The sequence below is a fragment of the Nerophis ophidion genome, linkage group LG25 (genome assembly GCF_033978795.1).
Source record: "Nerophis ophidion isolate RoL-2023_Sa linkage group LG25, RoL_Noph_v1.0, whole genome shotgun sequence".
NCBI classification, from domain to species: Eukaryota; Metazoa; Chordata; class Actinopteri; order Syngnathiformes; family Syngnathidae; genus Nerophis; species Nerophis ophidion.
Genome location: NC_084635.1, coordinates 3,931,639 through 3,953,826, shown reverse-complemented (window position 1 = coordinate 3,953,826; position 22,188 = coordinate 3,931,639). Strand labels below are relative to the sequence as shown.

General features: G+C 40.2%; 1 protein-coding gene across 7 annotated transcripts in view; it reads right to left on the bottom strand.

Moving 5' to 3' along the window:
* The window catches only part of nav2a (neuron navigator 2a), a 460,666-nt gene that overhangs the window by 66,399 nt on the left and 372,079 nt on the right, over nt 1-22,188 (bottom strand). For 2 of the 7 annotated variants that reach the window (XR_009804325.1, XR_009804326.1), the window contains exon 4: nt 10,446-10,567. The exons of the other annotated variants lie outside the window; for them this stretch is intronic. The gene's annotated coding sequence lies outside the window, so the exon portion shown is untranslated. The remainder of the gene's footprint in view (nt 1-10,445; nt 10,568-22,188) is intronic. 7 annotated transcript variants of the gene reach the window in all.

Sequence of the window (22,188 nt, the reverse complement as noted above, 5' to 3'; positions counted from 1 at the left end):
TAAAAAGGGCTCTATTTATAGGTTGGAGTATACAAACGAGTTTTAAGATGGGACTTAAATGCTTCTACTGAGGTAGCATCTCTTACTGTTACCGAGAGGGCATTCCAAAGTACTGGAGCCTGAATATAAAACGCTCTATAGCCCGCAGACTTTTTTTGGGCTCTGGGAATCCGTAATAAGCCGGAGTTCTTTGAAGGCAGATTTCTTGCCGGGACATATGGTACAATACAATCGGCAAGATAGGATGGAGCTAAACCATTTAGTATTGTATACGTAAGTAGTAAAACCTTAAATTTGCATCTAAAGTACACAGGAAGCCAGTGCAGGTGAGCCAGTATAGGTATATATGTATGTAGGTAAATACAGTATGGGCAAAATATGATCAAACTTTATTGTTCTTGTCGAAAGTCTAGTAGCCGCATTTTGTACCAACTGTAATCTTTCAATGCGAGGCGAAGGGAGGCCCGAAAATAATACGTTACAGAAATCGAGACGAGATATAACGAGCGCATGAATAATATCAGAGAAGTTAGTGGACAAAATGGACAAAATGTTAGCGATATTAGAGAATTGAAAGAAGGCCGTTTTAGTAACACTCTTAATGTGTGACATAAATGAGAGAGTTGGGTCAAAGATAATACCCAGATTTTATACCGAGTCGCTTTGTGTAATAGTTTTGTTGTCAAATGTTAAGGTCGTATTATTAAATAACTGCCAGTGTCGAGTATGACCGATTTCATTTTCTTAGCGTTAAGATGCAAAAAGTTGCTGGATAGCCTTTGTTTAATTTGTTTTATTAACTTTGCACCTGATTTAATACAAGCAAACCTTTAATAGATCAGGCCCTAAGTACTGTACTTATTACACACCAGCTGTTTTATTGTGACATGCAACTTAGTTGTAGTTTTGATTACAAGATTTGGAAATGTTTAAATTGCCATGTAGAATCACTAATGCTAATTAGTAGCATGTATTTGGCAAATCCCATGTAAATTAGCATCGAGCAAACACATTTGCAATATGTAAATGGGACCAAACCCTAATTAGTGATTACTAAAACTCTGAGGGGATTAAATACAATGTGCTTATTTGCTACTATCAAAGGATATGGGTACCCATTTTATATATATTTCTATTTTAATAGACATTGGTAGTGTTAAGGGGCAAAATGAAAAGCCTTAGAACAGTGGTTGTCAAATGGGGGTACGTGTACCCCTGGGGGTACTTGAAGGTATGCCAAGGGGTACGTGAGATTTTTCAAAAATATTCTAAAAATAGCAACAATTCAATAATCCTTTATAAATATATTTATTGAATAATACTTCAACAAAATATGAATGTAAGTTCATAAACTGTGAAAAGAAATGCAACAATGCAATATTCAGTGTTGACAGCTAGATTTTTTGTGGACATGTTCCATAAATATTGATGCTAAAATGTTCTTTTTTTGTGAAGAAATGTTTAGAATGGAGTTGATGAATCCAGATGGATCTCTATTACAATCCCCAAAGAGGGCACTTTAAGTTGATGATTACTTCTATGTGTAGAAATCTTTATTTATAACTGAATCACTTGTTTATTTTTCAACAAGTTTTTTGTTATTTTTATATCTTTTTTTCCAAATAGTTTAAGACCACTACAAATGAGCCATATTTTGCACTGTTATGCAATTTAATAAATCAGAAACTGATGACATAGTGCTGTATTTTACTTTGTCTCTTTTTTTTTCAAACAAAAATGCCTTGCTCTGATTAGGGGGTTGAGAACCACTGCCTTAGTAGTTACTAGCTTTGGCCTTCATTTTGCTCGAAGGAGATAAAAACAATGATAACCCCCTGTTGCTTATCCATGCCAACACACATATTATTCCCTCCAGTTTTATTTTTTAGGCTGTACCAGGTGCGAAAAGTTACAGTGTGTGAGCTCAACACATATACCAAGTTAACTTTCGGTTTTGATCTTCGCCAAGGCGTGGCTGCAAGACAAACAAAAGCACAAGAGAAGAACGACCAATTTACATAATGCTCCGGACTTTAGACATTACTCAAGTAAACTTACGATTTATTTAGTAGAGATTTTTAAACAGTACTTTACATGACAACTGACACTAATACAGCATGTAATTCAAAAGATGCACATCTTACAGTCACTTATTATTGTAAATTCCCCGAGTACAGGTGTGTTGTTTTGCTACAGGAACTAAGTCAATTATTTAAATCGAGCTCTTTAATGGGCAGCTAGATGGTCTGCAGGTGTCACTGTTTACTGAGCCGCCCTTTCTGTTTACGCCTGCTCAAAAATAACGTTGTTAGTCGTTAAATTATTAGGAAAAACAAAATAACTAACGTGCATTCAAAAAAGCTAAAAACAGACAATAGTATGTATTTAAATACAAAACTTACACAACAAAGAGTATTATTATTAGTTAACTACTAAAACATTATTCAAAACTTTCTGTATTTCCCATTATATTTAATATGTTTGCCCTTTTTCTTACATTTTACTGTTGATTTTGTTTTATTTTATTTCAGGGGTGTCAAACTCAAATACAGAGTGGGCCAAAATTTAAAACTGAACGAAGCCGCGGGCCGAGATCGAACAAATTAATCCTTTAATAGGGACCCAAACAAGTTTCGCATTGAATATTGACCAAGCAAGGCTTATATGACTTCATAGTGACATGCAAAATCCAGTTTTAAATAATAATAATTAAAAAATATCAATGGCATATCAAATAAAATAAAAACACAAATTGAATGCCTCTTTTAGGCGGTGGGTTTGAGTTGGGGCGGGTTTGGTGGTAGCGGGGGTGTATATTGTAGCATCCCGGAAGAGTTAGTGATGCAAGGGGTTCTGGGTATTTGTTTGGTTGTGTTTATGTTGTGTTACGGTGCGGATGTTCTCCCGAAATGTGTTTGTCATTCTTGTTTGCTGTGGGTTCACAGTTTGGCGTATATTTGTAACAGTGTTAAAGTTGTTTATACGGCCACCCTCAGTGTGACCTGTATGGCTGTTGACCAAGTATGCCTTGCATACATTTGTGTGTGTGTATGAGTTGCATATATTATGTGAGCTGGCCGGCTAACTGTTTGTATGGAGGAAAAGCGGACGTGGCGACATGTAGAGAACGCCAAAGGCAGTGCTTTTATGGCCCGCCCCCAATAATATTGTCCGTGTGGAAATCGGGAGAAATTCGGGAGGGGCACTGAACTTCGGGAGTCTCCCGGGAAAATCGGGAGGGTTGACGAGTATGAGTATAAGTGGTGAATGCGGTGTTAAAGCGGCGGGCCAGCTCTAATGTTAATTTGATATTGCCTCAAGGGCCAAATTAAATTACACGGCGGGCCAAATTTGGCCCACGGGCCAGAGTTTGACACCCATGTTTTATTTCAACAATATGCTGCAGGCCAAAAAATATTAAAAAAAAAAACTCTGAAATACCCACACTGCTTTAAATGATTAGGAACAAACAATATTTTCATAAATTTTATTCTTAGGAGTTTTTATGTATGATCAAAGTATATAGACAAGCTAAATCAAGTTTTGTATTGACTTTAATGTCTGCTCTTTAATGGGCCAAAAAACCCTCACAAATGGCCAGATTTTGCTTTAAATTATTAGAAACTAATGATATTTTCATTGATTTTATTCTTAGAAGTTATTATGTATGATCAAAGTATATAAACAGGCTAAATCAAGTTTTGCATTGACTTTAATGGGTCATTATCAATAAAGCGTGTGCTTCACATACTACATACATTACCTCAATTGCAATTTAGCAGCGATAGATTCATCCTTTTTCGAAATGAACGTCCAACCCCCCCAAAAATGTTTTCATTTTCACTTTCATTCGGGGCCATTGTTGTGTCAGCAAATGCGACGCGGCCGGTGAGGCGACAAGTTTCTTTCTGGCAGAGGGACGGGTGTCTAATGGGTCAATAATAAACCGTGACTAAACGGCTCCCTGAGGGGCAGCTTGGCCAGACATACGCTCGGAGAAAGCAGCAGAAAGGTATGAGCCACCAACACTGATTACCATATAATTGCGGGCCATTGTAATTGACATGGAGAATTAGTAGCCCCGCTAGGTGGCTAACTGGCCTTTTATTCTGCCTCTGACTGGACGAAAACAAACAGACGTACACAATTCTTACCGCATATGCTGAAGCCCCATGCACACACAGTTATTCTTATACGACCACTTTGAAGTCACGATTTGAGAACATTTACGACATTTGATAAATGCCTTGTGTTTAGTAAGTAAAGCAAAAGAAAATGCAGTGTCAAATTCGGACCTGGCATCTGATCAATGAAAAGCTCTTCGATCTTCAATCACCACGTTTCACTGATCGTACACATAGGATAATCTTTAGGGATGCACCGATTAATCGGTAACCGAATATATTCGGCCGAATATGGCAAAAAAAAGCCACATTCGGCCTTCGGTGGAATGAGTTAAAAACAAGGCCGAATAGTGGCGTGTGACGCAATTTTTTGACGCGGTGACGCAATCAACCAACGTGCAGTGACGTTGGGATATGTTGTGTACCTGTATAAGTGTATGAGGTTACAAGCACACACTTATTGAGATTTACTTGAGCCTTCTGTTTACATTATTAGCATATCTACTGTGGCTAAGCAGACTTTTGCCAAAAGGACAATAATTCATTTGTTGTGGGTTTATCCACTTTAATGCATTTTTTTTTTTTTTGGAATGCATGTTTTGTTTGAAGGCCTAATATAAATGAAAAACTTTGTGCATTTTTTGGAAAGCAAAGGCTACTGGAATATTAAAAAAAAGTCAATATTCAATAAAAAATTTCTTTATTTGAAAAACATGTCTAAATATTTATTCTAGGCTATTTATGCAATATAAAATTTTTTGGGAAAAACTGCATTCATTATTCGGTATTCGGCCTTCGGCCAAGCGTTTAAGTTTTATTCGGCTTCGGCCACAAATTTTCATTTCGGTGCATCCCTAATAATCTTCCATAGTCGACCTTCAGCCACGCTTTGAAAAATGGACAGCTTTTATCCACAGGGAACGACTCCTTGTCTGCTGGTTTTTGAAGCACGGAACAACAATTTGACTTGGTTTTTGGCAAAGAGCTGGCGGAGGTTAACAAGACCCCGTGGCCACGGAGTCCCTTCACCCCCACGTGTGGATAAACGATCACTTCCCGACGTGCCTCGCATTGAATAAATCTCCTTTCATCGGTTCACTCTTTGGCTTTCTTGCCTGACTGGCTCTTTTCTAAAACGGCGGGGAAAGTCCGAAGGAGAATTTTTCTTTTTCTTGCTTCTTTAGAGCTTTTTTTTTTTTGTGTCATGATGGCTGAGTGAGCGTCCATTATAGAGGGCCCAGACCACCACTGGATGACCCTGCTAGGAGTGACAAAACCCAATTGGTCACGGCCGCCAGCAGCTAATGGGCCAGAGAGGAATAGCCCTGGGTGGGTAATGACTGTATTCTCAGTCTTTCTCTTTCCGCCCTTCCGTTGCCCCCGTACCCCCCCACCTTACCCCTACGGCCACCAGCCCGTGCCCTGCCTGCATCTCTGCACGACCTCCCCGCGTGCCTCCCTTTGGCCTTAAGTGTCATTTACACTACACGTTCACAAGGCTATTTGTCACAGCGTCTGCGTGGCCCACTTGACAACAGACGCTGAAGACGGATCAGGCAATCCTGAGACCATATGCTTCAATGAGTCATGGTCCTTCTTTCCCTGTCCTACACTGCCAACTGAAATTAGGACTTCACCTTAATTTGCTAAATAGACGTATAAACGAAAAAAGAAGTCATCACTCTTAAGTTGTTTTAAACACAGGACAAATACAATTTTACAGCTATTTGCCTATTTTGTCTGCTTTGGAGATAACACATTTATTTTCATTCTGGGAATTTTGCTATCATATTTAATAGGGCTGCAGTAAAGAGTAAATTCACACCCGAATGGCAATTGCTAAATCGATTCATAATTTCCAAACATCGCTAAAAAAAATTATATATACATATATATATATATATACAGTGGGGCAAAAAAGTATTTAGTCAGCCAGCGATTGTGCAAGTTCTCCCACTTCAAATGATGACAGAGGTCTGTCATTTTCATCATAGGTACACTTCAACTGTGAAAGACAGAATGTGAAAAAAAATCCAGGAATTCACATTGTAGGAGTTTAATAAAATGTATCTGTAAATTATGGTGGAAAAAAGTTTTTGGTCCACCATTCAAAGCTCTCACTGATGGAAGGAGGTTTTGGCTCAAAATCTCACGATACATGGCCCCCTTCATTCTTTCCTTAACACAGATCAATCGTCCTGTCCCCTTAGCAGAAAAACAGCCCCAAAGTATGATATTTCCACCCCCATGCTTCACAGTAGGTATGGTGTTCTTGGGATGCAACTCAGTATTCTTCCTCCAAACACGACGAGATGAGTTCATACCAAAAAGTTCTATTTTGGTTTCATCTGACCACATGAAATTCTCCCATGTGCTCTCTGGCAAACTTCAGACAGGCCTGGACATGCACTGGCTTAAGCAGGGGGACACGTCTGGCACTGCAGGATTTGATTCCCTGTCGGCGTAGTCTGTTACTGATGGTAACCTTTGTTACTTTGGTCCCAGCTCTCTGCAGGTCATTCACCAGGTACCCCCGTGTGGTTCTGGGATTTTTGCTCACCGTTCTCATGATTATTTTGACCCCACGGGATGAGATCTTGCGTGGAGCCCCAGATCGAGGGAGATTATCAGTGGTCTTGTACGTCTTCCATATTCTGATAATTGCTAACACAGTTGATTTTTTGGTCAACCACTCAAAGCTCTCACTGATGGAAGGAGGTTTTGGCTCCAAATCTCACGATACATGGCCCCATTCATTCTTTCCTTAACACGGATCAATCGTCCTGTCCCCTTAGCAGAAAAACAGACCCAAAGCATGATGTTTCCATCCCCATGCTTCACAGTAGGTATGGTGTTCTTGGGAAGCAACTCAGTATTCTTCTTCCTCCAAACACGACCAGTTGAGTTTATACCAAAATGGATACATGGATGATACAGCAGAGGATTGGGAGAATGTCATGTGGTCAGATGAAACCAAAATAGAACTTTTTGGTCACCGACGTCTCACTCGGGTGAATTTTTCCTTGCCCTTATGTCTGCCAACAAGGTGACTCTCATGGCTAATTGGACTTAGGTCGCAAGCTCAGGTCTGATCATCCTGTAGCTGGCCGCCTCTGGAGAGGGTGTATAGTGTTAAAGGCCAAAACACCCAGTGACCCAGAGGAACACTACTGATGATGCGCACCCGTAAATTTGTTTATCCTTCAGGTTCACCTACAAGGCCACCAAGTGTATGTGCTCGCAAAGGATGCAAACACATCATTCTGTTTGTAATTTGTTTTAGGAGTCTTTTTACGTGTTTTTAGGTATACTTTTACGTGTTTTAGGAGTTTTTTTTACGTGTTTTAGGAGTATTTATGTGTTTTAGGAGTCTTGTTACGTGTTTTAGGAGTAATTTACGTTTTAGATGTCACCGTGCATCTCTTCGGAGTCATTTTATGTGTTTTGGAGTCGTTTTTAATGTTTTAGAAGTTGGTTGTTGTGTTTTTAAATGTTTTACTAGTCATTTTAATGTGTTAAGTCATTTTATGCATTTGTGTTTCGCACAAGAGATAGAACATCTCACACTGTGTTTTCTGGAATCTGGGCTCTACCGAGGATGTTGTGGTTTGTGCAGCCCTTTGAGACACTGGTGATTTAGGGCTATATAAATAAACATTGATTGATTTATATATATATACACAAACATAAATATAAATATACGCACACATATATATATATATACACAACACACATATATACATACACACATATACATATATACACACACACAATTATTTACACATATTTATATACATATATACACACACACATATATACATATACACATATATATATATATATGTATATATATATATACACATACATACATACATATACATATATATGTATATTAGGGCTGCGAATTATTGGGTGTCCCACGATTTCATTCAATATCAATTCTTGGGGTCGCAATTCGATAATATATCAATGTTATCGATTCAACGCGGTTCTCGATTCAAAAACAATATTTTTCTGATTCAAAAGGATTCTGTAGTCATTCAATACATAGATTTCAGCAGGATCTACCCCAGTCTGCTGACATGCTAGCAGAGTAGTACATTCTTTTTAAAAAGTTTGTATATTTGTGAAGGACAGTTTTTTATCAACTGATTGCAATAATGTAAATTTGTTTCATAATATTCATGATAATATTCATTTTTGTTTCACTACTTTTGGTTTGTTCTGTGTCGTGTTTGTGTCTCCTCTCGATTGCTCTGTTTATTGCAGTTCTGAGTGTTGCTGGGTCAGGTTTGGTTTTGGAATTGGATTGTATTGTTATGGTATTGCTGTGTATTGCTTTGATGGATTGATAAAAAAAAAAAAAATCCATTTAAAAAAAAAAAAAAGAAGAGAGAATCGATTCTGAATCGCACAACGTATTCGAATCGATTTTTTCCCACACCCCTAATGTATATATACACATATATACATACATACAGTGCAGGCCAAACATTTTGGACGCACCTTCTCAGTCAATCCGTTTTCTTTATTTTCACGACTATTTACTATTGCAGATTGTCACTGAAGGCATCATAACTATGAATGAACACATGTGAAGTTATGTACTGACTAAAAAAAGGTGAAATAACTGGAAACAAGTTTAATATTGAAGTTTCTTCAAAATGCCCAACCTTTGCTCTGATTACTTTTTACGTACATGTTTGACATTCTCTTGATGAGCTTCAAGAGGTCCATCCATCCATTTTTCTACCGCTTGTCCCTTTTTGGGGTCGCAGGGGTCGCTGGTGCCTATCTCAGCTACAATCGGGCAGAAGGCGGTGTACACCCTGGACTAGTCGCCACCTTATTGCAGGGCCGAGCTTCAAGAGGTAGTCACCTGAAATGGTTTTCACTTCACAGGTGTGCTTGAAGCTCATACTGCTTTAATATGCACATACATACATATATATATATATATATATATCCTTATTTTATTTTTTTATTCATTTTCTTATTTTAAGTAGCTGAGATAGGCACCTGCGCACCCCGCGACCCCAAAGGGAATAAGCGGTAGAAAATGGATGGATGGATGGAAGTTACATTTGTTGCAAAAAAGTTTTTTAGTGCTCTCAGTATTTTTCAATTTTACTTATTGTTTATCGTCTATCTGCATAATTTCTGTCAATCAATGGCAGTGGTTCTCAACCTTTTTCCAGTGATGTACCCCCTGTGAACATTTTTTTAATTCAAGTACCCCCTAATCAGAGCAAAGCATTTTTGGTTGAAAAAAAGAGATGAAGAAGTAAAATACAGCACTATGTCATCAGTTTCTGATGAAGGCTCTAAAACAACACCTCCAGGCAACTTCAACACTTTACTAATACCCTCCTCCATTCACATCCCATCTCCCCGGATTATAAACAACTCAAATGTACTTCTAATGTATATACTTGTTCTTATGCTATGTGAACTCACTATGTTCTCTGCTGGCTGTACATATCCTACTAAATAAGACCTACACTGTTTCAATGTCCACATTTCTCTGTTGATGCAATTGTTGATGACTGAAGTACTGATATCAACCAAAGCTCCTCATCCCACCCCCCGGATTGTAAATAATGTCAATAATTCAATGTACATACTATGATGATTAACTTGTGTGATGACTGTATTATGTTGATAGTATATATTTGTACCATGAATTGATTAACTTAAACAAGTTGAAAAACTTATTGGGGTGTTACCATTTAGTGGTCAATTGTACGGAATATGTACTGAACTGTGTAATCTACTAATAAAAGTATCAATCAATCAATCAAACAATAACAGTGCTCATTTGTAGTGGTCTTTCTTGAACTATTTGGGAAAAAATATATAAAAATAACTAAAAACTTGTTAAAAAATGAACAAGTGATTCAATTATAAATAAAGATTTCTACACATAGAAGTAATCATCAACTTAAAGTGCCCTCTTTGGGGATTGTAATAGAGATCCATCTGGATTCATGAACTTAATTTTAAACATTTCTTCACAAAAAAATTAATCTTTAACATCAATATTTATGGAAAATGTCCACAAAAATGAATATTGCATTGTTGCATTTCTTTTCACAGTTTATCAACTTACATGTTGAAGTATTATTCAATAAATATATTTATAAAGGATTTTTGAACTGTTGCTATTTTTAGAATATTTTTTAAAAAATCTCACGTATCCCTTGGCATGCCTTCAAGTACCCCCATTTGAGAACCACTGGTCTATGGCAATCCTTCAGTCATAAAACGTAACGTCACATTAGTGAAGTTCAATTCTTGGCCAGACGATGTACTTTTACTTACTGAAACCATAGTCGCTGACAAGCTTTGTACTGGTTGGGGATGAGGTGGCAGCAGATAGAAGGGTGGATGGAGCAGAAAGGAGGTGGTGTTGGTGGGGAGGTCACAGCAGCTCCATTGAAGGCCTAAGACAACACCACACAGAATGATAGACTCCTCAGGATTGTTTGTGCCTCATGGGCCTTTCTCCCTCCTGTCTCCCTCAATGGCACCCTTAACCGCACATGAGAGCCTCTCACAGGTACCAGTGTGTGTGTGTGTGTGTGTGTGTGCGTGTGTGTTGGATGGGTGGAGGTCGGGTTGTATTTTAGAGATAAAGCCTCCTAGTCCTATGCTTGATTGCCCCGCAATAGACACTCTCTCAGTGACTCTGAAAGGCTCCCTTAGACACCAGTGAATAAACTCTTACCCTTACGCTTCCATACATCACCCGGCTCCTCTGGCAGTTCCTCCCCCTCCTCTCTCACTTTGAATTTTCCACAGAGTTGAGCACAAGCCTTCAAAACGCCTTGCCTCCCCGAAAAAAAAAAAAAAAAAAAAAAAGTCCCCACACTTCTTTTGCAAGTCTTTACGCTAAATCCTTTTCATGCTCACAAATTCATGACTCACAAAATGCGACATTTCCATATTGCCCAGTGGCTATTGGAGAGACGTCGCTGCTGTTATTCACATTTTGATTAGATAGTACTTTATTTATTCCGTCAGGAGAGTTCCTTCAGGAAAATTAAAATTTTCAGCACAATCCCATTCAAGATCAGACAAACGTTACAGGGAGACAGAACAGGATCTGCCGGCTTCCAGCGCCCCTTACAAAAAAAGTGAGATACAGGTAAACAAGTGGGGGGGAATGGGAGAAAAAAATAGAAGATTAAAATAAAATTAAAAAATCGTTCTAAACCTGGGCCCTGGAGAGGGGGTCCAGACTGAGGCCAAGGGAAAAAAATAACTCATAGCCATAGTACACATCCCTCTTACATGTGAGGGAAACCTCAAACATCAAGGACCACAAAGAACATTAAAGACGGAGCTGATGCAACCAGCAACTTCTACATACAGCTATGAATAAAAAGTAAAAGAAACATATCCACTGTGGTGGCCCTCTGCAGTGTTCCACGCCATCGTCTGCTAGGGTGGAGGGAGCATGACCAGAGACAGGAGCAGACCCAACAAAGCAACCAAGAGAGCTGACTCCACTCTCAGCCGCCAACCAACTCTCGGCCAGTGTCCAGGATACGTCCAAGAAGACTGAGGTGTCTGACACCTTCTCACCCAGCCAAGACACCGCGAAGCCTCTCCGTCCTGGCGCTCAGTCTTAGCTCCACAGTCCTGTCCCCTCCAGTCCCTCCAAACCGACTCCGGTGTGGCAGAGACCCAGCAGCTGGTCTCCATGACCAAAAGGCTCCCGGGAGGCAGATCCAAAAGTCCACAAAAATGCACCGCAGAGGTCACGAAAGTGCCACTCCTTGTCACACAGTCCCAAAGGGTCCCGGACCAGAAGGCAAAAAAATATAACAATAGAAGAAAACAAGAGGGAAACACGAAAGGATGACACAGGAGCACAGAGCTCCTGCCAACAGCAGCCACTACAGCAGCGCCATCTTGGAAAGCGAAAGCCATTTATCAACCAAACACCAGGAACGCCGCCGGCTTGGCTGGGCCCGAGCTCATCTAAGATGGACTAAGATCTAAGACGCAGGTAAACATATAAAAAATGACATTGGATTTCCATGGTTACTTCAAATAATGTTTTCAAGTAGAAACTCCAACTTCTGTAGGAACATGGATTTGTAGCCTGATACTAAATGTCCACATTGAACCGAAAGGGACTAACTTTTTTTTAGACAATATATTACTAATGACCAGAAAAGCAGTCTGTCAGTTTACTTCCTTCCAGTTGACATGTAAAAGAGATGCTGACACGGCGACGTTTTTTTTAATTGACAGGCTAACCATTAGCCTGCTTCTCTAAAGGACTTACTTTGCAACGCTGTGACTTCTGTCAGCAGTTTCCCGGCTTAGGGAAGGATCTGTTTTCTTTCTTGTGTCCTGACAGGATCAAACTGCTGAGCAGTAGGAAGTCATTAGTAAATTAGTACTTCAGGTCCGCGGCCTCTTTTCAAACAATATGTTCTCTCATATGACCGGTTTTAAGTCACTATTACAAACTTAAGGCTTGACAGATTGATACAAAAAATTCCAAACCGTAATAATAGAAATAAAGTGTGAAGGTTTTGTAGGATTTGAAGGCCTACTTAAATGAGATTTTCTTATTTAAAACGGGGATAGCAGGTCCATTCTATGTGTCATACTTGATCATTTCGCGATATTGCCATATTTTTGCTGAAAGGATTTAGTAGAGAACATCCACGATAAAGGTCACAACTTTTGGTCGCTAATAAAAAAGCCTTGCCTTTACCGGAAGTAGCAGACGATGTGCGTGTGACGTCACGGGTTGTGGAGCTCCTCACATCTGAACATTGTTTACAATCATGGCCACCAGCAGCTAGAGTGATTCGGACCGAGAAAGCGACAATTTCCCGATTAATTTGAGCAATGATGAAAGATTTGTGGATGAGGAAAGTGAGAGTGAAGGACTAGAAAAAAGAAAAAAAAAAGGACTAGAGGGAGCGATTCAGATAGGGAAGATGCTGTGAGAGGCGCCGTGGCAGCCGTGGTGGTGGCAGGACCACTCGGCCAGGCCCAATCGCAACAAGGGATAGAGCCAGACCGCTTTGAACCCGACGCTGACGGTGACGGTCAGGAGGATGCTGCGGATATTGATGCTGGAGTAGCACACGACATAGATCGCCTTCAGAATACAGAATGTGGCAGCCGTGGGGGTGGCAGGACCACTCGGCGAGGCCCAACCGCAACAAGGGATAGACCCATACCGCTTTGAACCCGACGGTGACGGTCAGGAGGACGCTGCGGATATTGATGCTGGAGTAGCACACGACATAGATCGCCTTCAGAATACAGAATGGTAAAAAAAAATTATAAATACAGATAATACACTGTACTTTGTGTGTGTGGTCCAATCCAACCGTGTTTGCTTGACATCTCTGTTTCATAGTAAAGCTTGACTGTCATCTTTCGGGAATGTAAACAGTGAAACACCGGCTGTGTTTGTGTTGCTAAAGCCGGCCGCAATACACCGCTTCCCACCAACAGCTTTCTTCTTTGATGTCTCCATTGTTCATTGAACAAATTGCAAAAGATTCAGCAACACAGATGTCCAGAATACTGCGTAATTTTGCGATGAAAACAGACGACTTAATAGCTGGGAACGATGCGGGAACAAATTGTCCTTTACAATCCGTGACGTCACGCACACGCGTCATCATACGGAGACGTTTCAGCAGGATATTTCGTCGCAAAATTTAAAAGTGCAATTTAGTAAACTAACCCGGCCGTATTGGCATGTGTTGCAACTTTAACATTTCATCATTGATTTATAAACTATCAGACTGCGTGGTCGCTAGTAGTGGCTTTCAGTGGGCCTTTAAGGACTAATATGTATAGACATCGGTCGGATATTAGCGGAAAATACACTTGGTAGGGCGCAACGACTGAAACGACGACCACACCATAAACTATACAGTACTGCCATCTGAAACTGTAATTGCAACTTAATGTCATACTTGTGAATGAACACTCAGAAATGTTATAATGAAACATAAGAACTGGACAGAAGTTATCACAATCAGCTAATTTGTAAATGTTGCAATAAAACATTTATATAATTACCCAAAAAATATATATATATTTACTAACTCTTACAAAGTACAGAAAATTGGTGCCGTTGAGTACCGTTATCGATTCCCAGTTACCGGTTCAAATGTGATTGGCACCCATCTCTAGCCATTCCAAGTTCAAGAACTATAGGTACCTGGAACCTCTATAAAAATTATTTGGGAATGTCCGGCAGGCAAGATTAAAAAAATGCTTAACGGGCCGCGTGTGGCTTTAATCTGCTTTAGCCTTTGAATAAACCCCTTTTTAGACAAGTTGATCTGCCGTCTCTCTTTTCTGCTCTTCTACCCTCTACTGCGTGGAGAGGTTATTAGGTGGCCACGGATCAGCCACCACAGAGGAAATGCTAGTCGTTCCAAGTCGGGACTCAGGATGGACTACTCAGTTGGTGACATCTCTGTGCTACTGACTTGTCTCTATGCAAGAGGACCCCCTGATGGGCCCCCACCATAGACTAAACTCTCACATTATTAAACTCGGCTTCCATTGCACCGGTCACCTGGGGGGGTCTCGTCGTTACCATTGGGTTGACTTTTTTCTTGCCCTGATGTGGGATGTTGTTGTGGCTTGTGCAGCCCTTTGAGACATCTGTGATTAAGGACTATATAAGTAAACTTTGATTGATTGATTGAGTGAGGAACCTTCCAACAGTCTCACCTCATCGGCAGGAACTGAAAAAAATTCCTGAAGAACTAAATCTACCCAGGTAGTTTTTGGATTGGAATGATCTTGTCATTGAGCAAGTACAACAAACTGTTGTTTTCAGCACAAACCTGCTCACGAATAGACAAACATTGTACAGGGTTACAGATCAGGAACGCTGATGGGTAAAAAACACAGGGGTAACTTTATTTACCCGGTAAATGGGAAAGTTCCTGCGGTGGAAAAGGGCCGATATCTCAGAAAAAAGTATCAGGCAATAGTCGAGGCTCCAGAATTGGTATTGTATCGGAAGTAAAAAAGTTGTATCGAGCCACCCTTAGTAGCTATCATAATTGATTCCATTGCACATCAATTAATCAAAGAGTGAGACTGTTAGAGCATTGGGGAAAGAAGTAGAAAAACAAAAAAAAAGGTTGTATTAAATGCAGCTGACCTGACCTGTCGCAAAGAAGTGAAGATGAGCAGTGGCTCAATAGACGCTCAAAGACAGGGGCGGTGAGGTTTTTCCACCCAGTGATTTGATTGACAGTCCATCTTGTGAGCGCTCCTTTTCAGGCACCCTCTCTCCCTCCAAGGTCGCATGGGAGGGAAAGGAAAGTTTCATTCATTTATTTGCGTTTGTCCGACTGCTAATTAGCCCTCTTCTCGTCTCCCAACCAAGACGTTATGCAAACTCGCATTTCCATTCCTAAACCCTCCCAAATCCGACTGCTGTCACACATTTACATTGTCTAACCTTTAAATGTAAAACCCAGTGGCCAAAGACGGTGAATGTTGCCTCCTTATGGTGCGGGCCATTCAAATTCGGGCTGGCGGAGTGGAGGTGCGGGGCTTTGCATATTCCTCGGTCCTCGGGGACCTGAGCCCAGGCTGGCCTGTACTTTGCGGAGACCTGGGGGAGTTCCTTGCTCTGATCAGGCCTGGACTTAAACAAATGATACAAAAACCAGCATTTAAACCAACCAGGTTCTCCACATCAGATTTACCACCAAGCTGTCGCCCTTATGCTCTTATTGTGAAGGCTAATTCCTCAAGTCTTAACATGACTTCCTTATGATACATATCAAGGCGCAACTCACAGATGGTGGGATAGTGAAGTGGATTATTTTTTTCAACTACAGTTTTATTGAGGGAAAAAATACGCCCGACAGATTAGTTGTCCTACTCCAACTGTTATTTTATTTTCAATGGCACATTCAGGCACTTCAAAATGTCGCCGAACAAAAGCTGTAATATAGGCTCCCACAAAAAAGAGATACTTTGAGCCCCTCTGGCCCTCGCTTCTGTTTTTCCACACTTGTGGCTAAATTAGTCTGCTTAGAAACACACGAGTGCCTTAATTAAAACTTCATCCTCTTCCCCAAATCCTCCTCTCGGCTTTATTCGTCCTGGACCAGACAAGAGAGGGAGGGAGGGGTCGTTGACTTGCACTCCAACACTTTTACTTGATCATCGCTCTCTATAGTATCTCTCGAGTTAGATACAATGACACCGCAAATTTAAAGGAGAGACGGTCCAAATTAAATCAAGCGAGGCGGCGGCGTGGCCCTCGGTTTCCAGCTAAGCTCCCCCAGGTCCGCCGCCCATGCCCCAGGAGCCCCTTCAAGAGTTTCTCATAAGGGAGAGCCGAACAGAGAGAATGAATGGAGGTTTTCTTCACAGCGCTCCTTGAGATGCTACTTCTTGCTAATTAACCGGTGCTCTTTGTCATCTCCTGTAAGGATGGAGAACCTCGGCCGGCTGAATGGCGCTTCTTTTTTTTTTTTTTTTTCCAAATTGCCAACTGTATGCAGGCTCTCATGCTCACTTCAATCTGCTGTCTTTGTCGGTTCTTGCAATAGCGCATGAATTGATACCGCTTTTAATTAATTAGGTCAATGTGCCTCGTCAGAGCCATTATCTCGGCCGGGCTTTTGAGTTTTTGGTGGCAAACGGATGGTGGTTATCAACAGTTTTTGTACTTGCCTGTTATTCCAAATGCATTTTCATATGAAAGAGGAGTGAAAACATTGGCTCCATGTACACTATATTGCCAAAAGTATTTGGCCAGCCAGCCAAATGATCAGAAACAGGTGTCCTAATCACCACAAATGTATAAGCACTTAGGCAGGGAGACTGTTTCTACAAACATTCCAGCATGGAACTGTCATAGGATGCCAACTGTGCAACAAATCCAGTCGTGAAATGTCCTCGTTCCTAAATATTTCAAAGTCAACTGTGGGCTTTAAGAAAATGTAAGAGTTTGGGAACAACAGCAACTCAGCCACCAAGTGGTAGGCAACGTAAACTGACAGAGAGGGTTCAGCGGATGCTGAAGCGCATAGTGCAAAGAGGTCGTCGACTTTCTGCAAGGTCAGTAGCTACAGAGCTCCAAACTTCATGAGACCTTCCAATTAGCCCCCGTACAGTACGCAGAGAGCTTCACGGAATGGGTTTCCATGGCCGAGCAGGTGCATCTAAGCCAGGGGTCGAGAACCTTTTTGGCTGAGAGAGCCATTAAAGCCAAATATTTTAAAATGTATTTCCGTGAGAGCCATAGAATAGTTTTTTAACACTGAATATGACTAAATGCCTGCACTTTTTTTAGTAACACCAACGTTTTTACACTATTGTAGGTCTCTTATTATTTTTAATTAACATTGTTATTCTGAAGCTAACCAATAATAAATAAAATACTTCTTGAACAGGTGTAGTAGAAAACGGATATTTTGACACTGTGATTACCAACGTAATTAGGTAGGTTGGTAAGTATTGTTATTGTCCAAGAACAACAAAACTTTGTTAATTGACTGATTAATTTGATTAGACAAACAAACAGTGTTAGGTTCACAGAACCACTATGGGAAAAAAACTATAGAGCAAAGCATATATACGTATCACAACACACAACTCCAGACTTGCAACATTGGGGAGGGAGTGGGGGCTACGGTGGTGGGCTGCAGCTCTTCAGGCACTGCCCAGCCGTCCATCATCCCTCAGGGATTCGCGTCAAGGGCGTTGGATAAATTATTCATTACTTATCGTGGTAAGCAATGTCAGCTAAGATTTTTCTTGAGAGCCAGATGCAGTCATCAAAAGAGCCATAGGGTCCCTACCCCTGATCTAAGCCATACATCACCAGCATGACTATGCACCAGTGCACAAAGCAAGTTCCATAAAAACATGGATGACAGAGTCTGGTGTGGATGAACTTGACTGGCCTGCACAGAGTCCTGACCTGAACCTGACAGAACACCTTTGGGATGAATTAGAACGGAGACAGAGGAGAGCCAGGCCTTCTCGACCAACATCAATGTGTGACCTCACCAATGCGCTTTTGGAAGAATGGTGGAAAATTGCTATAAAAACACTCCGCAACCTTGTGGACAGCCTTCCCAGAAGAGCTGAAGCTGTAATAGCTACAAAAGTTGGACCCACATTATATTAAACCCTATGGGTTAGGAATGGGATGGCACTTCAAGTTTGTGAGTCAAGGCAGGTGGCCGAAGTCAAGGCAGGTGGCCAAATACCTTTGGCAATATAGTGTAGTATCTTTGCTTGTGAATGCAGCTGTGAAGCTCTGGCATTTTCAAGCCCCTCAAATATTTTCAGCGTGATAAATGTATTAAAATTGGACCATATGTACACTTCGCAAATAGTAGTTGCCCACAAGCTTTTTTATTTCAGCCAAATGATGCATCACCTCGTCCGTCAACTGGCAGCTGTAATTTATTTCCCATCTGCTGGGGTTTTGGACATTATCTGAGATCTCGGACACACGTCGTAAAACTAATCCTGTTAGACTCCGACACTGTGACGGGGAGACGTGTTTCACTGGTGACTGGTAGGCCTGGGCCGATAATAAATTATGCTGAGTAAAATATTATCCTAAAAATGATTGCCCATAAACAAAATTATTGCCTTTTTATGAGACCAAATTAAGCACTAATGAAATCACAATCAGGGCTCAAATTTAACCACGGCAACCGTGGCAACTGCCGCGACCGCCCTCGTCTTTCGCCGTAATCCCCCAAAAATGTACCAACATTTGCGGCAAGAACATGCCGTGACCGCCCTTGACTTTTTACTTGTTAATGGACTAGGGATGTAACAGTAAACGGTATAATGATAATTTGAGATAAAATTCCCGACGGTTAGTAATACCGTCTAATTTTTTAATTACCAAATATTGAAAGGGAAAAAGAAACCACATTTTTGGGTGTAATAATAGAAGATAAAATGAATTGGAAATCTCATGTAAAAAATATACAACATAAAGTAGCAAGAACCACATTAATAATGAATAAGGCAAAACATGTTCTAGACCATGGGTGTCAAACTCTGGCCCGGGGGCCAAATATGGCCCGCCATGTAATTTAATTTGGCCCTTGAGGCAATTTCCAATTAACATTAGAGTTGGCCCGCCGGTACGCCGCATTCACCGCTAATACTCATACTTGCCAACCCTCCCAATTTTCCGGGTGACTCCCGAATTTCAGTGCCCCTCCCGAAAATCTCACGGGGCAACAATTCTCCCAAATTTCTACCCGGACAACAATATTGGGGGCGTGCCTTAAAGGCACTGCCTTTAGCGTCTTCTACAACCTGTCGTCATATCCGGTTTTTCACCACACAAATAGCGTGCCGGCCCATTCACATAATATATGGGGCTTTTACACACAAGTGAATGCAAGGCATATTTATTCAAAAGCCATACAGGTCACACTGAGGGTAGCCGTATAAACAACTTTAACACTGTTACAAATATGCGGCACAGAGTCAACCCACACCAAGCAAGAATGACAAACACATTTTCGGGAGAACATCCGCACTGTAACACAACATAAACACAACAGTACAAATACCCAGAACCCCCTGCAGCACTAACTCTTCCGGGACGCTACAATATACACCGCTTGCTACCAACAACCGTGTGTCACAAACTGAGCAGTAAAAAGGCCTGAATGGTTGATTTATTCATTGTTACTTTATTTTCAAATGTATTCGCCTGTGGAAAAAGTTTATGTTGATATTTACCTCACAAGGCTGCAGATAGAAAAGAGGCATTCAATTTTTCATTTACATTTTTTTTTATATACCATTGATGATTTTTCGTTAGTTTTTTTAAAGTTGATTTTGCACTATTAAGTTGTATAAGCGTTGCTTTTCCCATATTCAATGTTAAAGTAAATCAGTGTAGCAAACTGAGCAATAATGAAGGTTTTTTTCATGCACTTTCTCTTGCTAATTCAAGGCTTGAATGTTTGATTCATTCATTATTATTTCATTTTCAAATTCATTATTAGCCTGCGGATAAAGTTTGTTTTGATATTTACCTCAGAAGGCTGCAAATTGAATAAAGACATTCAATTTTTATTTAAATTTTATTTGATATGCTATTGATATTTTTTATTATTTGTAACTGGATTTTGCATGTTACTATAAAGTTATATAAGTCTTGCTTGTTCAATATTCAATGCAAAACCTGTTTGGGTCCCTATTAAAAGGTTAATTTTTTCAACCTTGGCCCGCGGCTTTGTTCAGTTTTAAATTTTGGCCCACTCTGTATTTGAGTTTGACACCCCTGTTCTAGACCAAAAATCACATTATACAGGCGCACCACTATTTGGACTCTTATAGATGCGTTCCCACCGGGCCCGGTCCTGATGGGGCATTTTGCACATAAAAAGTTGGTCAATGCTTTTATAACCAGGACTGAGTACTGGATTTGGTACTTTATAGGCACCATTGGGTATCGATTCTACTACCATTTGGACTCCTATAGCCGCGTTCCGACCAGGCCCGGTCCAGATAGTGTTTTGTGTCATTTTGCACGTAAAAAGTTGGTCAACACACTTGTAACCAGGACTGGGTACTGGATTTGGTACTTTATAGGCACCATTGGGTATCGATTCTACTACTATTTGGACTTTAAGAATATTATTATTACTATTATTATTATTAATAATAATAATAATAGACTTTATTTGTATAGCATAAAAAGTTGGTCAATGCTCTTGTAACCAGGACTGGGTACTGGATTTAGTACTTTATAGGCACCACCGGGTATCGATTCTAGTACTATTTAGACTCTATTATTATTATGCCCTGCGATGAGGTGACAACTTGTCCAGGGTGTACCCCGCTTACCGCCCCATCGTAGCTGAGATAGGCACCAGTGCCCCCCGCGACCCCAGGGGGAATGGGCGTTGGAAAATGGATGGATTATTCTTCTTATTATTATCAATGATAATAACAATAATAATAATAATAATAGTTTATTATTACTATGTGTATAGCATAAAAAGTTGGTCAACGCTCTTGTAACCAGGACTGGGTACTGGATTTGGTACTTTATAGGCACCATCAGGTATTGATTCGTGCAAAGTCGAACGGTGCCATATTTCGATACCGGTTGCAGACTAAAAAACTGAAAACACTCTGAGAGGAAACAATCACTCAGAATTCAACTCAACTGCCTCAAGATGTTAAAATTGGTAATGCAAAGAGAAACAAGGGACGGCGTGGAGCAGTAGCCGTGCGCAACCCGAGGGTCCCTGGTTCAATCCCCACCTAGTACCAACCTCGTCACGTCCGTTGTGTCTTTGAGCAAGACATCTCACCCTTGCTCCTGATGGGTGCTGGTTAGCGCCTTGCATGGCAGCTCCCTCCATCAGTGTGTGAATGTGTGTGTGAATGTGTGTGTGGATGGGTGAATGTGGAAGTAGTGTCAAAGCGCTATACAAGTACAACCCATTTTATCATTTATTTATATTCTCTACTCCTCACTAGTGTTGCCATATCTGAGTTATTGTGTAGAAATAGGGGGAAATAACTACAAATGTGCGCTCATTTACTAACTTTGTTACAAAAAAGATCAATTAAAATAATACATAATGTTGGATATAGAGAACATACAAACCCTTTATTTATTAAATCACAATAATTGAAATTCAACGATTTGGTGCATTTGCAAAAAGCTAAAAGTATGTACAAAGCAAACTATAACCTGTGGCGCAGGTTATAGTACATACATATATATACACAACACACACATATATACAGATATATACATGTATACATACACACACATATTGTATATGTACATACATATACATATATATTGTATATGTACATATATATGTGTTGCATATGTACATATATGTACATATATTGTATATGTACATACACACACACATATACACATACATACATATACATATATATATACATATATACATACACATATATATATATACATATATACATACACATATATATATATATATATATATATATATATATATATATATATATATGTGTATGTATATATATATATATATATATATAT